Source organism: Hyaena hyaena, unplaced genomic scaffold, assembly GCF_003009895.1.
Source record: "Hyaena hyaena isolate Hyena2069 unplaced genomic scaffold, ASM300989v1 scaffold_1111, whole genome shotgun sequence".
In the NCBI taxonomy this organism is placed as follows: domain Eukaryota; kingdom Metazoa; phylum Chordata; class Mammalia; order Carnivora; family Hyaenidae; genus Hyaena; species Hyaena hyaena.
Window position 1 is genome coordinate 535,171 of NW_024081746.1, and position 18,520 is coordinate 553,690.

The window sequence follows — 18,520 nt, forward strand, 5'->3', positions numbered from 1 at the left end:
TTCTCACACCAATGAGCTCCTCACCACCCTGACCCCCAAATCTTTCCTGGGCCACACATACAAACTCTGCTCAAAGTGCTCCCCTTTTCTAGGCTCATCAATAAAAAAAAGTGTTGATTCCCTCTCCAGACCCCAGGAACGTGGATTTCAAGCTTGAGAACATGATAGTAGGGCTGGGGCAATTAGTCTAAGGGTTCTGACCAGCATCGTTACTGTTTAACATTAACAGCATTTGAGAATATTCTTGTATGTGCATAAGGTGTCTGTATTGGGGGCAAAGCTTCCTATGAATGAGATCATATTTATTTAATCTTTCTAATGCCTGATATACTACCACTCAGTACTTAAAATGCCTCCTAATGAGAAAGTATGTCTTGTACTTTGGAATCAGATGTGGGAATAAGCTTGCCTTTATAAAGGGCTTAATTATTACTTCGTTATTTGGGTTACAAAGGTCTTGTTCTTTTCTTTCTTAGTTCACAAACCAACAAAAGAGAGACCAAATTCGACAACCATGGAAATTCATGTGGGCCAGGAAGTGCCACTATAATGTTCAGGGAGAAAAGCAATTTGTGTTGTGGACAGAATGCATTTCTCTTCCATTATAACCACAGCCTGTTAAAAGTCTGTCAGGAAATAAATAAAACACTTTTTGTTCAGTTGCCCACATCCCTGTACTCAATTCAACAGATTCCAGCCTTCTCAGAAACTCAATCTAAGGTGAAGCCAAAGACGACACACAGGCTGGGGAGCGGAAGCTTCTCAGAGGAACCTCAGTGGGGACAGTGTCTCCTTGATACTTGCTTCATCACAGACTCGGCCTCCACCACCCTGTTCTGGGCCCTTCTGAGTTCATGTGCTGTTAAAATCGGATTCAACCAAGAGGTTCACATCCCTGTTAAGTCCCATCCTTCCTTCCAAAGAGAAGCATTCATCTCACAAGGGAATGGAGGAGTGAAATGAAAGAGACCACACGGTTTAGGTGGAGTATATGTAGACATCAGGGTGATCCTTATTCTTAGTTCCAAAGAAGTAATAAATACCTGAGTGAGTACTTTAATATGTATGCTTTTTCAAATGGTTTATTAGAAAGTGAACCCTACTATATATAGATATATATCTGTATTTGTGTATGTATGTATTTTTTTTACTGTTAGCAATTCTCCTCATGCCCATGTAGAAGCACTACCAAAATAGAAAGTGTTCTGAAGCATGCTGTAGGTTTTGGCAGCAAATATCAAGGATTGGGAAAGGGGGGCTGAGTTTTATGGTAAAGCAATCTGGGATACTACCGTAAAATGTATAGGCTGTCTTTCAACTAAGAGAATCATCCTTATAAATGATCTATAAACACCAGCAGACCCTAAGTGCCACCATGAGTTCAGACACTGTTATCTTTTTCACCACCGTATCTTCTGTGACCAACAAAGTGCCTGACCCTTGCCAACTGTCGGGAGAGGTGTGTTCAGTACAAGCCTGGCCCACTGATGAAGTGAAGGATGACTAAGGGATGAGGGGGAATTAGTACACAGAGGTGAAAAGTGGCCTTGGTTTCATGTTCTGAACACATAGGGAGCCAGGAAGACTATTCAGTCATGTTCTTATGCAGATATATAAGTTAAATGATCAGTATGTGGAAGTTTCCAAACTGCACACCTACCCCCAGCTCTTTGCCTCCTGCCTCTACACTCATTCCGGTTCTAAGTGCTGATACCCTGCTGTGACACATATTGCTGTGACACACTGCTTAAAAATACGTGAAAGTAGAGTGAGGGAAAGGGGCTCCCATTCCTCCTGTTTTTGTTAAGGTTGTGCATGCAGTGTAGAGACCTTGTGTGTCTTACATCATGACCAGCAAGTGGAGACACATGTGGCCAAAATAATGGTTTATAATAAAACCTATCAAACCTGGTTATCATTTTTTGCAGCAGTAGGCTTTTCTGGTCTATACAGGCAACCAAATCACATGTCTTCTAGTAAGAGATAAGTAAATACATTTAAAATATAATCTGCTCACAATCTTAGGACTCTTTCCAAATGAAGTTTTGAGACAGGGGTTTAATTCTTGCAACACAATCAGTGTTGAAGACACTTAACCTTATATTAGTTACCCTTCTAGGATATAGGATATAGAAGGCACAGAATGTACCAGACTATTGGCAGGGGCCACTAGACAATTGTGAATCAGTCAAGTGACTATAAAGGAAACATTCTTTTTTTTTAAAATTTTTTTAATGTTTTATTTATTTTTGAGAGAGAGAGAGAGACAGCGTGAGCAGGGGAGGGTCACAGAGAGAGGGAGACACAGACTTCGAAGCAGGCTCCAGGCTCTGAGCTGGCTGTCAGCACAGTGCCCGATGCGGGGCTCGAACCCATGAACCATGAGATCATGACCTGAGCCGAACTTGGATGCCCAACCGACTGAGCCACCCAGGCGCCATAGGATTGGGAGGAACTTAACGGAGGACCATGGGGGAGAAGAAGGGGAAAAATGGTGGGGGAAAGGCAGAGAGGCAAACCATGAGAGACTCTTGAATGCTGAGAACAAACTCAGGACTCATGGGTGTGGGGGGAGGCGAGGAGGGAGATGGGCATGGAGCAGGGCATTTGTGGGGATGAGCACGGGGTGTTATATGGAAACCAACTTGACAATAAACTATTTGTAAAAAGAAAAAAAAAAAAAAAAGGGAAACATTCTCAGAGCTCCACTCAACCTAGCCTGGGGTCTTTTACCCAGTAGGCACTCCATAAACATTTGCTAAATGGCTAATTAAAATCATAATTAGACCACCTCACACCCATTAGGATGGCTACAAACCTAGAATATAACAACAGTTGGCAAGGATGTGGAAAAACTAGACCCCTCATATACTGCTAGTGGAACTATAAAACGGTACAGCTCCTACAGAAAACAGTACAGTAGTTCCTCACAAAAGCTGAAAATCGAATTGCCATATGATCCATAAATTCCATTTCTAGGTATTTACCTAAAATAATTGAATCCAAGGTCTGGAAGAGACATTTGTATACCTATGTTTATAGCAGCACTACTCATAAGGCCAAAGGGTAGAAACAGCTCCAGTGTCAGTATATGTCTGAATGGATAAACAAAATGGCCTATATCCATACGATGGAATACTATACAGCCTTAAAAAGGAGGGAAACTCTGATACATGCTACAACACCAATAAATTTTGAGGACATAGTACTATGTTAAATAACGCCATCTTATAAAGACAAACACCGTGTGATTCTGCTTAAATGAAGTACCTAGAATAGCTAAATTTATAGAGACAGAAAGTAAAATACTGGTTGCTGAGGGCCTGTGGGAGAAGGCAATGGAGAGCTGCTTAGTGGGAATAAACTGTCAATATTTCAAAGTTTAAAGAGTTCTGAAGATCAGTGCCAAATGACGTGAATGCACTACTGACCTATACACTCAAAAATGATTAAGATGGTAACATTTAAGTTACTTTATTTTGGCACAATCAAAAAAATAAAGTCTGCAGAAACAAACAAAACCGATTTCTTTTATACCTAAAGAAATATAATTACTTAGTATCACCAAATATCTGTCAGTAGCCAAATGCCCAATGGTCCCAAAAATACAATGAATTTTTTAAGTATAGCGACTCCTTAAAAATAAGAATGATAAGATTCCTGATCTATTCTAGGCAATATTGTTGTCTACGAAAGAGTTAGTGATGAGACAAGTTTAAAAATTATCCATGTCTCTTGACCACAAGACGATGAAGGACTTGAAGGCAGCGGCTATGTCTTACTTACTCTGTGTGCACAAAGTCTAAGAAAATGTGCTGAAAAAATGGCCAGATAGTATGCTCTCTTTCAGTTTAACTACAGTTGAAACAAGACAAGTCCAAAGAAACAGAAAACGTTCACTTTCCTTTGCAACAATTCATATGTCAGAAGCTAGATGCTTGCTATTCTACCTCTAGCTAAAATGATAAAACTCTATGCCTTTTTAGAAGTGAAAATATTTTAGGCCCCTGTCACGAGCTTTGTGAAACAGCTGGCATGCTTATAGGGTAGCCAAAATTGCTTTGGTATCCCTACTAGTCTCAGCAAAAAACTTTCTGAGAAGATAACATTATAGGTGAAATAAGTCATTCACACACTTACTGTCTTCGCTGCTATGCTTCTGCTGTTGTGAGGTGGTTGTTTATGTTAAGCTAATGGATTCTTTAGATTGATAGAAATACATGAATACATTCCACAGTGTTCCTATTTCCAAAATTACCTCTCCCAGAATGTTTCTCTCTTATAGTTCCCCATGTATGGAAGGCCTGTACTGTGGAAGCCAACCCTATGCAGAAGCCATGTGGCAAACAGGAGAATCCCTTAGGAACTGTAAGTCATTCTGGCACTTATTTCAGAGATGAGAGAATATTGAACTTCAGCCTAAGAGGATCTGAAGTCACCAAAACCACATTTTCAAAGCCAGCAGCCCATCCCAAGTACTTAAGTGGGTTTTGTTCCTAAGGCAAGTAAATTTACATTTGGTTGGTAATAGAATTCTTTCAAAGGGTCTTGAATTTGAATTAGCATATTGGAGACTCCACCATAAAAAGTCCAGGCCATTAGCTTCCCTTCCTTTGAGTTTGATTTAGAACCCACACACAGGTCAGCCCAGTTGGGCTTATGGTTAAATTACTAGTAGTGGAAATGGGTTGTGTTCACTTCTTCCCAATTTCTAGGCCATTCTCCCTTGTGAGCTTAGCACACTTAGGTCTGTGTCAAAACCCTAGCTCTTCTAACCACAGAAGCGAAGATAGTAAGGAGGACTGCTATTAAAATATTAAGGAAAAGAAAGGAAAAGAAAAGGTCTTAGGGAAAAAGTAAAATAATAATAATTAATAATAATTTCAGGGTTTTTTAATGTTTAGTTTTATGAGAGGGAGACAGAGTGTGAGTGAGGGAAGGGGACAGAGAGAGAGGGAGACACAGAATCCAAAGCAGGCTCCTGGCTGTCAGCACAGAGCCCAACACAGGGCTGAAACTTATGGAATGCAGCATCATGACCTGAGCCTAAGTTAGATGCTTCACCAACAGAGCCACCGAGGTGCCCCTTGTTTTTTGTCTCAATTATCAGGATACCATGCCCAGCATATACTGAATGCAAATAAGCTATTGTAGTGAATGCTCATTAAGCAAATGCTTTTGAAACATTTGCAAGGGCACCTGGGTGCCTCAATTGGTTAAGCGTCCAACCTTGGCTCAGGTCATAATCTTGAGGTTCGTGAGTTCAAGCCCCGTGTTGGGCTCTGCACTAACAGTGAGGAGCCTGCTTGGAATTCTGTCTCCTCTCTAGCCGTCTCTCACACATGCTCTCTCTCTCTCCCAAAATAAATAAATAAACTGAAAGAAAGAAGGAAAGAAAGAAGCAAGCAAACAAACATTTGCACTGACTAAGCTAGAAGATTACTGTACAACACAGAAGACTATTCTATGGATAAATAGACATTAGTCTTTGAGGACTCTTTTCTCATACCTTTTTACATAAAGGCAGCTGTGTTTAGGGTATCACAGAAGTAGCAATGGCCAGTTAAAATCTGAATTTGATTTTAAGATGAGAAATTGTGCTTTTATGAACCTGACCACTCTCTGTCATATAACTTTTCAGATGCTTGTCCATTTATGATTTGGCCTCTACCTACTTAGTACAGTTTGTCTCATTTACCCTCCACCACCTCCGAACACGCTCATACACTCGCTCTCTGAACTTTCTGCATCTCTGTAGCAGGACTCTTGGACCAGTAACACTCTTCCTAATATATGTGCTCCTCTAACATTTAAAGGTCAAGTTCAACTTTTCTTCCCAAGAAGCCTCTGCCACTTTCTCGCTTTGAATTAACTTGTGCTTCCTCCACACTCCTGCAGCATATTGTGTATACACTAATTATATCACTTACGGGTAAGTTCCCTGGACTAAAAATAAATTCTCTATGTGTTAGCTTTCATGCATTAAGCACTTGAACCATACATAGCATGTGAATCATAGCAGCTGCTTGAAGAATACTTTCTAAAAGGTGAAACAACACCAGAACAACACAGGGAAGGAAAATGTGAGTTTCTATAGGTAGAGAAGTTTGTTCTAACGTAGAAAATCTTTGATATTGAATTTGGGAGAAGCAGGAGCATCTAGGCACCCATTTATATTGGTCTGATGTAGCAGGCTCACACTCCATGTGCTTGCTGATGGTACAAGATTGATTTCCTGTATTTAAGCGTCCTTTCTATGACAAACGGTGCTTGATATAGAAGTAGACAGCAGCCTCGCAATATGAATAGCCTCAATTAGGCCTCAGTTATACGTGTCACATCTCTGTTACTGAGACCTGAGGGGAAGGAACACTGTTTATGTGACCAAAGAGAGAGAGACAGACAGACCACCAAAAGTCATTCAAAAAGATAAACTTACTCGAGTACAGAAAATAGGATATATCCACTTTGCTGAGCAAGCACGAAAATTTAGGCTTAAATAAGCAACACAAATAAATGAGGAGACAGTTGTACCTAGATGATGTGTATTCACACAAGGGTGGAGGGTCAGGGCTTGGTATCTGTAGATTAGGACTTTCCATACGTCTTCATACCTGAATCAACTTATTCAGTGAAAACGTACTGAGTGCTTATAAGCGCTAGTTATATGACATTTGACAGAACTTTTCATAGTCCGGGAGAAGTGCTCCAGGAAACGCATCTGTGGTGGGGACTGCCACTTTCCCACCACTATCTCCTCTCCTCCTCCACAGTAATGGAACATCATGGCTACGCAGCTGGAAACCACCTGCATTTCCCAGCCTGCTTTACAGCCTGGGATGGCCAATTCAAACCAATGGAATGCAAATTCCAGGCCATCCCAGCATAAAAGTCAAGTCATATGCCCTCAAGTTCCGGTCTTTCCTTTTTCTGTGAGCTAGAACATGGACATGCCTAAGACTTAGCTTCAAACATGGAGACAAAGAATACACCCAAGGAAATGGTGGGTCATAAGATGGAAAATTCTTAGTTCATGATGTATTACATGGAGTAGAGGCACCCCATGTACCTGGGCTGTCACCTCACACCTGTTACATTAAAGAAACTAATCCTCTGTCTGCACTATGCCACTGTACTTGGGAGTTTGTTTGTTACGTCAGCTTAACTTTTATCTTAACTAAAATAATTCCTCATTAACTCCCTAATATAAATCACCCTCTAACTATCAGAAAGAAGGTAGCTGCATTTAGCCTTTCCAGCTAGACTCAGAATGGGACCAAGCAATGATCATATTTTATGGGAAATGTGCCATATATTATTTGCTCTTCTATAGATTTTTGTCTACCTTGACCCAAATTCATCGGGCTGATGTCTTAAAAAGGAATAACTGATTTCTTTCTCCTCCTTCTGATGGATACCAGTGACTTGCTGAATGGTCTGGAACCAGTCTCTTAAACCTTTTCATCTGTGACAGAATACATACCCATTTTTCTCAATGAAGTGCTTTGTTAATTAATGTTGGTAGAGCAGAGAATGTTCCAAAGCAGGACTATTATTGTAAGCCCCCTTTACTCCAACTGCATAAGAAACATTGGAACTAATCATTCAGGAAGTAAAATCAGTAGGAGCTTGTCAGGAGGGTCAACCTGTAATTAATCAATGAGGTCACTGCCAATAACGATAGTACATGTGTAACTGGATTTAATGGATGTACCACACTAGCAAGTTACTGGAAAAAGAAAACATTTCATCTCTGTCCTGGAACAGCAACTTCTTGCAGAAAGCAAATGAAAAATCTGTGAGTCTTAACAAGGGTTAAGTGACTTGTTCTAAAAGGACATAAAAAATTAGCAACGGAGGCCATCCTTAGAAACATTCTTGTTCTAAAAATAGACTCAACGTAAACCATTTTCAATTACTGTTGAAAATATTCTTTTTCTCGAAGTCCTGGGCAAAGATCTACTGGAAAAGATCAGAACACAGAGATCCTTGGACCTAAATGGCCATCCTCCTGAGGATGAAGCAAAGTGGGAAGCTAACTGCCAAAGTCCTGGAAGTTTTTAGGCGACTCGGAAGTGATGAGGGATTTTACACCAGACTTTGAGCACGTGGATGGCCATTAAGCAGTGCTCCTGGCCGGCTTTGCTACAGTTCCACTGTTGGGGAAAAATAAACATTTGTTCCTTGTTGAGATTGGGCTTTAGATAGAGATAGGTAAAGACTTAAAATGGAAAGGGAGAGATCTGGTCTCTAATTTTAGGCCTATACCTAAAAGATCAAATAAGTAAAGAATTGTCAAGAAGTGCCAAGTGTTATTAAAGGAAGGAGAATCAAATCCCACATTAGCCTTCCAGGGCCCTCTACAGGGACCAGAGCTTGCACTCCCAACTTCTCTGAAGCCTTTTCGCAAAACGAATTCTAGGCTCTCCCGTACCATGATGGGGTCTGGGTCAACAGACTCACCATTCTAAAAACACAACAAAACATTCAAAATCAAGGTTTTATTTTGGTAAGTTAAATAGGCTACACTTAAGCATTTCCAATATTGAAAATAATACAAATAGCTAACCCCAGTAGGGGACATTTTAGTTTGTGTGACTACAAATACTTTTTCAATATTTATCAAAAGCCTCAAACATGTGCATTTCTTTGTCCTGCAAGTTTGTCTCTAGGAATTTATTCTAAAGGGAAAATTAAAAAGGACCCATTTACAAATATGATGATCACAGCATCTCTAAAAAATTTTTTTATGCTTATTTATTTTTGAATGAGAGAACACAGTGGGGGAGGGGCAGACAGAAAGAGAGACACAGAAACCAAAACCGGCTCCAGGCTCTGAGCTGTCAGCACAGAACCCGATGTGGGGCTTGAACTCAGGAATGGTGAGATCACAACCTGAGTCCAAGATGGACGCTTAATCGAATGGGCCACCCAGGCACCCCACAGCATCTTTTTAATAATGGTGAAAAATTAAAAAACAAAAAAAACCAAAAAACAGAATCACCCCTGCTGTTGGATACAACAGAAATGGAGGTACATGGGATCTGCTGTAATGAAATTATACTAATAACCAATTTAGTGTAATTAAATATTCCACTTTCTGCAGATCAGGGTCCCTGTCTTGAGGATCCTAAATATAATTTAATGAATTCATTTGAATTTAAGAGGATTGTAAAAGTGAGCCCAATTTAACATTTGAAAAAAAAAAAAAGCCTTAGAAAATATCATATTGGCATTTTCCCATCTCTGGAAGAAAGTGAAGAAAAAAAAATCAGCTGTAGAAATCCTCATAGCTAAATCCAGATAAACATATACTAATAGAAAATCAGTTGTATAGCTTCATACAATTTACTTCTGCCATACTTTTTATATTTGAAATTATTCGAAGACCAGGCAAACACATTTCCCTTAATTACCTGGAGCCTCTGTTCTAAAAATCTCTCCAGTTAGTATCATTCAGAAACATGGTTTTACAAAAACAATTCAGGGAAAGAAGTTGCTGAAATGTAGCCTATCTCTTAAAAGCATGGTATTTCACTGAATCAAAGTATGTTCCCAAAAGAAAGCATATAAAAATATTGCCATTTTCAGACTCATTATTTGTAATTAACAGAAACTCATTTTAATCCATAATCAGTGGGGGGCACCTGGTTGGCTCAGTTGATTAAGTGTCCGGCTTCAGCTCAGGTCATGATCTCACAGTTCGTGGGTTCGAGCCCCGCATCGGGCTCTGTGCTGACAGCTAGCTCAGAGCCTGGGGCCTGTTTCAGATTCTGTGTCTCCTTCTCTCTCTGACCATCCCTTGCTCGCCCTGTTTCTCTCTCAGAAATAAATGTTTAAAAATCAAAAAATTTAATCCATAATCAATGGAATTTACTAATCTCTGATTCTGGGGACTTATTTATGTTCCAAAATTTTAAATGTACTCACAAAAAGAACTCACAAGACAACTATTATCCTGGCCATTATTCTTTCTTCTTTCAATTTTTCTTTCAAAATAATTTCTAATTTACAGAAAATCTACAAAAAGAGTACAAAGAACTCTCCTACATCCTTCACTTAGAGACCCCATTCAAATCTGACTAATTGTCCTAATGATTTCCTATACAGTAAAAGGATCCAATCCAGGATCATATGTGGCGCTTAGTGGTCACGATTCCTTCCTCTTCTTCTATCAGGAAGACATTCTTCAGTCCTTCCTGACCTTCACAACTTTATCATTTTTTTCAATGTTTATTTTTGAAAGAGAGAGAGACAGAGACAGAGAGTGAGCGGTGAAAGGGCAAAGAGAGAGGAAGACACAGAATCCAAAGCAGGCTCCAGGCTCTGAGCTGTCACCACAGATCCCGATGCAGGGCTCGAACTCACAAACCATGAGACCATGACCTGAGCCGAAGTTGGATGCTTAACCAACTGAGCCACCCAGGTGTTCCATGACTTTATCATTTTTGATGATGCAGGCTGGGCTCAGGTATGCCTTGAAAATGAACTGATACCTCTAGTTGCAATTCAACATCATAGAGTCAGTCTAGCCTTCCTCTTTTCTTATTGCACTATGTTTGTTTCTCACAGTGAAACAAAAACAGAAAAGAAACAACCCCCAAAACAAAACAAAACTGGCTTCCATTATCCACTTACTTATACGTTCAATAACCCTATATGCCACCAATCTCATCTCCTGACTTGAACAGCCACTGATTTTGTCAGCTTTTTCCTCCTTCCATCTCTGATCCAAGGGGGTTATCTTGTTGAGGAGTCTTCCTTGAATTAGTCCAATTCCATCCAGTCACCTTGCTTCAGGTAGGCCTGATTGTTTTCAACGGAGATAGAAAGGAGGAAAAGAGGAAGGAAGGAAGGAAGGAAGGAAGGAAGGAAGGAAGGAAGGAAGGAAGGAAGGAAGGAAGGGTCAGAAGGAGGGAGGGAGGAAGGAAAAAATTTGTTGCAGTAGATCCATTTCATGGCAGGGGGGTGGAGGAAGGAAAGGAAAAAAGAACAAGGGGAGGGAGAGAAAAGACACAGCAGAGAATAATGACTACGAGCATGGGTTTTGGAATCAATCTTCCTGGGTTTAAATCTTGATTCTGCTACTTACTAGCTATAAAAATGTGGGCCATTGACTCTGCCTCTTTGAGCTCTGTTTTCCCTTATCCTTAAAACACAAATCATGTACCTATTTTACAGGACTAATATGTTATATATGTAAAGCATTTAAAACAGCATCTGGCACTTTGTCAGAACAACTGAACACTAACTGTTTTATTACTTATCTATAGAAGTTCATAATTTCTCTCCTTAAGGTACAGCTATAAAAGATGTCACTGTTGAGACAACCATTTTAAGATACAAATCAGTTCAACCAAGCTTTCTACCTTTAGATGTCCTGGCATGAGTACAGCTGATGTGAAGTAGAGAAAGATAGTGCAAAATTAAATTTATAGTCACCAGAATTTGAAACACTGGGAATGAGACTCATCATCCTATCCATCCCTAACTCCTTGTTCTCCAACCTCTCTCTCATTTCTATAGAATGTCCAAGCTGTAAGCAGAAAGCTGGGTTTTCCCAGTTATCAATGACTTGCAAATATTAATTATTCTTCCAATAACTTCACTGTCAATGACTGCTATTATCATTTTCATCATTTTCTTTCCTACAAATAAGGGATTCTTTCAGCATTTAGGGTTCCTAAGATGAAAACCGCTATATAAATACAAAAGGGTATCATTTTAAATCACAAATCTCTAGCTCAAATAATCTAAGCAAATTCCACACCCTATTCACAACATGGTTCAAGGCAAAATACTGTCCTCCAGCTGAGATAATGACTTAATCTTCCAATCAGTCTCTCCCCCCACAATTTACCAAAACTATTCCTCAGCATGCTTAAAAAATAAAGTGGTCCCTAAAGAAATATTCTTATTTATAAACAGTTAGCAAACACACCTCTGTGAGGATCAGGGACTACCAAGGAATCAAAATAAAAGCATTCTTCATCCTTTGTAACATTTCTCTTTTTACTATCATCACCACCATGCCGGCAGCCTGTTGAAGACCTGTTTGACAGCCTCTATTTCATATTCCTGGAAAAAACTGTTTCATTAATCGATGGCATGAGCATGGCCACAGAGTGGAATACCCACTCAGCATGTACTCTTTCCTTTTCTGCACAAATGGTCAAAGGGGGTACTATTGACTCTCTGTACCCACAAAATTCGTAGGTTGAAACCTACTCCCCCCATGTGTTGATGTTTACTTTGGTTGATGATGAGGTCATGAGGGCAGAGTCTCATAAAGGGGCTTAGTGACTTAATAAGAAGAGACATAAGAGACACCTTGCCCTTTCTGTCATGTGAGTTTACGATGAGAAAGTGGCTGTCTAAAGGGGAAGTGAGCTCTCATCAGACACTGAATCTGTAGGCATCATGATCCTGGAATTCCCATATTTCTTTTCTCTAAACTGTGAGAAATAAATATCTGTGGTTTATAAGTCACCCAGTTCATGGGGTTCTGATACTGCAGCCGGGGCAGACCAAGACAAGCAAATTCAGGTGATAAAATGATAAGGCAAAAAAGTTCCCCCAAGTGTATTGCTTAGCCTTCAGAAGCAGACTTGGCTACACGTTGAGGAGCAAAAGCAGCTTTCCATACCATAAAAACCACGTCCATAAATTCCATGAATCACAGGGAAACCAATTTTTTAAAAGTTTATTTATTTATTTTGAGAGTGAAGGAGAAAGAGAGAGAATCCCAAGCAGGATCCATGCTGTCAGCTTGGAACGTAACTCAGGGCTGGAGCTTATGAACCGTGAGACCATAACCTGAGCTGAAACTTAGAGTCAGACCTTTAACTGACTGAGCCAGCCAGGCGCCCCACAGTTAAACCAATTTTTAAAAATGATTGAACATACAAAGACTGGGTCATCCAAGGCCCACCACTATGATGAACAATGTCGTGAAAATAACAGCTGTGTCCTGGGAGGCAGGCAATAAAGCTGTGGCCAAATGGCTGGTGACGGGAACAGCACATCTGATCCCAAGCATCACACATAATAAATATAATAATGATAGCTATTATCTATGTAGATCCAAAACTAACCAAGCCATATAATTTCCTTTAATATTCTCAGAAATACAGAAAGGCAGCTGTATTGTATCATAATTTTTTAGACAAGGAAAGGGAGAATCAAAGAGTTTATGAAAATTGCCTGAGGCCACCCAGATAGCACTAGGCAGAGCTGGAATTAAAACCCTTTTCTATCTGAGGGTGATCCTTGTAAAAAGTGCATTTTTCTTTGCCTAGTACCGGTAAGAACTTTGTCTAACCTCAATGTCTCAATTAAAATATTTCACCTACTAACACTCTGGTTTTCAGTATGCTGCTTGAAACCACATTCTGTAGGCAAGTTGAGTCAGTTAACTTCAATTCTAAAATTCCTTCCAACTAATGAAAGAAGGAAAGAAGGTGGCGGTGGGGGGGGGGAATCTTCCGATGATGAACTTCCTGGGATTAATTAAAATTTTTGACAAATTGGATTGCCTGGGGGGCTCGGTCCATTAAGCATCCAACTTTGGCTTGGGTCATGATCTTGGTGAATTGGAACCCCATGTCGGCCTCTGTGCTGACAGCTCAGAGCCTGGAGCCTGCTTCGGGTTCTGTATCTCCCTCATTCTCTCTGCCCCTCCCCCTCCTGTACTCTGTCTCTGTCTCTCTCTCAAAAATAAATACACATTAAAAAAAACTTTAGACAAATTAAGCAGAACGTTGGCTTCAGATAAGGCTGATGACAATGACTATGGTGGCGTGGTCTCAGCTTGAACAGTACATGAGGTCCTTTGGAAGCTTTAGAGACAGGGCTGGATAAATGGAGTAACTTTTTAAACCAAAGGTCATCACCAGAGCTGTTGGCAAAAAGAAGGTAAGACTCAAAGAGGCAAGAAGGTTGAAAAGATGTATCATTTACATTCTGCAGTATTGTTAATGATCCTAAAGGCAGACTATGTGTCAGATGAATGTTATCTTAGCTTGGTCACACCTAAGCTAATATATTAGTATATTAGTTTGGGAAGCTCCAGATCTCCATTTTCCTACATTTAGTCTGGTTTCCACAGACCAGCCCAGAGCAAAGCTTTCCACCCAATTCCTGCCTTCACCCAACAAGAAAGAGGGAAAGACAAAGAAAAAAGAAGCCTAGCTTGTAAAGCTTCCTGGACTTTTCCCTCTGTTCTTCATTAATAGAGAAAAGAGTTTCTCTATTCAAAGGGAATATTCCAAGTCCCCTCCACGAATGGGAGAGGTATGTAATGCTAATTAGATCCACTAAATGCAAAGATATTTTCTTTTAGACAAGGGAGCCAGCATTAAATTTAATTTAATGTAATTGTAGGAGATGGGTGGTTTAAAAAAATTCTGCAAAGTGCTAATGTGATTTCACTGTAATAACAGTCCAATAAGGAAACCAGTATTTACAGGAAATATATTAAGTGAAACACAAAATTGTTAAAGAGTATTTAAAAGGCGCCTTGTCATATACAATATATTTTATCTCCACTGCTTTCTACAATACCCATTGTGGCTAAGTTCTGGACCTAGGTTTTGCTTTAATGCTCAAAAGAGGTCCATTCCAATGTTAAAATAATATTTAGAGAAATAGAGAAATTTTCTCTAAAATTTTCCAGCTACTGAATAGGCCTTTTATCCTTGCAGCAGAAGATCTGAAGATGATTCAGAGCTTATATAATTCATTCCTTTAAAACAAAATGGAACTTAGATTATCTTGAAGGGTGTCATGTCATTTTATGCTCCGTCATATTATTTTCCATTTATTAAGCTATGAATAACACTTAAGGAACACATGTCTTTGCAGCCAACCAATTTTACCTGAAATCTAGCTCTGGGCAAATTACTAAATGTCACTGAGCCTTGTTTTCCTCGTTTACAAAATAATGGATGTGGTAAGTACTGATCTTTTAGGTATGTGTGTAAAGGGTTGCTAGATTTAGCAAACTAAAACATAGAACACTCAGTTAAATTTGAATATCAGATAAACGACACATAATATTTAGGATAATCATTTAGCATATTACAGAATTCGATGTTTCTATCCTATATTTTATCTGGCAACCCTACCTTCATAGATTAAGTTAAATAATTCATGTAGAACATCTACATCATGAAGAAGGTACAGTGGCAAATGAGAAGTTAAGTGCATCACCTCCCGCTTGGGAGACTTCATAAACCAGCTGGTAAGATGAGATACCCATTCCTGGAACAAACATGGCTATTCAGTCCAGGCCAAAATCATAAACACAATGTGTGGGTGAGAATGGGGGAAAAATCAGATGGCCTGAGTTGCTGGACAAAAAATCATAGAGAGAACAGATCTTGAACTGAGTCCTAATGCAACTGGAAAAAGTGAGAGTAAGGAGGAAAGTGTTCTAGATGAGAGAGCTTCTCCATATAAGCAACCACCCAAGGAGGAATGAGCCCGCCATCCTCAAGGGTCACCAAGAATAGCCCAGCTGAGATGAAGAGGCTGTTTGAAAGGACACGGCAGAGAAGACTTCCCAGATAGGGTGAGGGCAGATTATACAGGGTTTTGGATGCCAATTTAAGAAGCTGACTTGCTAGGTCTAAAGGGGCCATAATTCCCCTTCTTATAAGAAGGACAACCACCTTCTGGGTCCCTCCTAGGGTCTGGGGAATGCTGGATGGTGACTTACATTTGGGCTGAAACAAATGCAGGGCAAGTAGAGCCAAGAGCAGTTGCTGGGCAGAATTGAAATGGAAGACAAAGCCGAGAGTTTTGCTCTTGTCCAGCAAGAGCAATGTCATGATGGAATCATCTGGTGAGGCCAAAGCTAAGCATGTGGAAACAAGTTAGAAACTAGGAACCTCAAAGCAAACATGGGAAGATGGAATAGAATGAAGAAGGCAACGGTTGGACAAGTTCCCTGAGCTACTAAGTTGCAGCTGTGGGGTTTTAATGGGCTCCCAAAGCTTTAGCAGGAGGGCAAGACTACCAAGGAATCCAAACAGGCTCAACTGAGGTAGCTGGGGCAGGAATTCAGCTGTGAATCACCAAAAGGCCCAGACCATAATAACGACAGTGAGGACAGCCAGAAGACATCCAGTTCAAAGGCATAAAGATCAGGATTGTAGAGACAGTGGGTATAGAGGAGGCAGGAAAGAAGTAGATTCAACTACTACTTAGTGAGCACCTAATATGTGCAATATAATGTTCCTGGCTTTGCAAAGAAGGCAAAGATAAGAAAGACATCAATGCCTTCAAAATGCTCCTGATCAAAAGGAGGAAGACTGAGGATAAGATAGAGAACAATAGAACACCCGGGTGGCTCAGTGGGTTAAGGAGTCAACTTTGGCTCAGGTCATGATCTCACAGTTAGTGACTTTGAGCCCCCACTTCGGGCTCTGTGCTGCCAGCTCAGAGTCTGGAGCCTGCTTCAGATTTGGTGTCTCCCTCTCTCTTTGCCCCTACCCAACTCATACTCTGTCTCTGTCTCTGTCTATGTCTCTCTCTCTCTCTCAAAAATAAGTAAACATTTTTTAAAAAATGCTTTAAAAAAAAAAAAAAGATAGAGAACAATAAACAGCCAGGTTGTGATAAGGCCAGGAGAGGGCATGAGCTAGATACCATGGATGCACCCAAGGTAGGAAACTGTCTTAACCAAATTGGGGGTGAGGAAAGCACTAGAGATGGGTTTTTGAATTGGGTCTTAAAGATGGAGTAAAATTTTAATAGGCACAGCTAGTGCTGGGGGAAGAGCATTTCAAACAAAGGTGATGTCAAAAAGTCATGGTCATGTCAGTGGATGAAAGGGTACACTGTATCCAGGATGTATGTACCAAGGCATCTAAATAAGGATGCTGTGGAATTTGCTGGAAAAACAAAACTAGAAGTGAAGGGAAAAGCAGAAACCTCACTAAGAGATATGAGTCATGATTCAGCCTGACTTACTCTTTTCTTCTGACAAACAAAAAGCTTCTAATTTTTTTTCCATGCCAACTTATCAAAAAGACAAAAACAAGATTAAAGGCTGCTTTCCATGCCTTAAACAATTCAAGCAGTTATTGGACATATAATGTACCCTGAATAACTATACTTATGTAATATTCTAGTCCATGCCAAATTATTTGTTTACTCTAATTCTACTGGTGCATTGAAAGCATATTAATTATATGGAAATATTCAGAGATGATATAATTACTACTTTTTAGAAACTTTTGATGATTTTCAAAGAAGGCTTCCAATACTCTGCCACTTGACATACAAAGTTGTTTCATAAGGGGATATGATATAAGCAATCCCATAACTTCCAATATCTTTCCATAACAGGTGCTTATTATGGGTGGAATTTTCTAGAGCCATTGCTAAAACAGTCAGAATTCTGTAGCAATGAAGAAGAGTAACTGTGCTACTTTTTTCTTGAAAACGGAACATACATCTTTACTTAATTAATGCCAAGTAGTATTTGACTGGGGCCTGAAATACTGCTGCTCTTATCCTGACAGACCCCACTTACTGCAGAGTCCCCAGATTTAATTATCTTAGGGCATAACTATGTATCCTCTTATCTACAGCCTCTAGCAATTTGCTGAGATGGAAAGGTAGCCTATTATTAAATATATATCCAGGGGAAAAAAAAGGGATTTCATGAATTCAATCAATAGTACATTCCAGTAGCTTACAACCTTCAGATGCATCAGGCTCTCCCCTGGGCACTGGCTACAATCCTCTGGTCATAATTTAAACCAATTTCTTTTCATTCTGTCTTCCTGTCACCATCCTCTCCTATTTCTCTCACCCTTCAGCCTTGTCTTCCATTTTATTCTCTCCTTACAACCTTTCCCGAAGAGTCTTCTGCCTCCTTGTTCTTGAATCATTTTCACTGATCCATTCCTGACCTTTTCCAAATATTTCATTTGTTGTACGGTCCTGACATAGCAATTTAATAAGAACAGAGCACTGATCTTTATGTTACAAATATGACTCCCAGATTAGTCTGGATTTTAGCTTGCAACGCAATTAATGGAGCTACGGATACTCATCGGGTTTTTAATAAAGAACTGTCTTAGTGAACCAAGGGCTCAGAAATGCCCTTATAAGGTAATAACCATTCCAGTCACCAAGATAACTATTTTTATTTTCATCAGTTTTTCATTCCTTTCAACTCCTCTGTCAAAGCCACATACTTAATTACATCTCCAGCACTGGTTTTTATGACATATTGGATGATTATGGTGAAAAATGTTACTTCACCATGTACTTTTCTTCTAAAGAACATCAAGCTTCTCTCATAAGTGATCTAATGTGTCCTTACAACACTCATCCCTGAGAGATGGAAGGTTTTATTACTCCTTATTTTGCAAACAGGGAAGTGAGGCCTCTGAAGATTACATGATTAAGGTTTGACAGACTGCTAACACAGTGGCAAGAATTGGGGTGCATATCCGAGGCTGTCTGTTACCTAATGCAGTTGGGGGATAACATGGTGTAATAACTC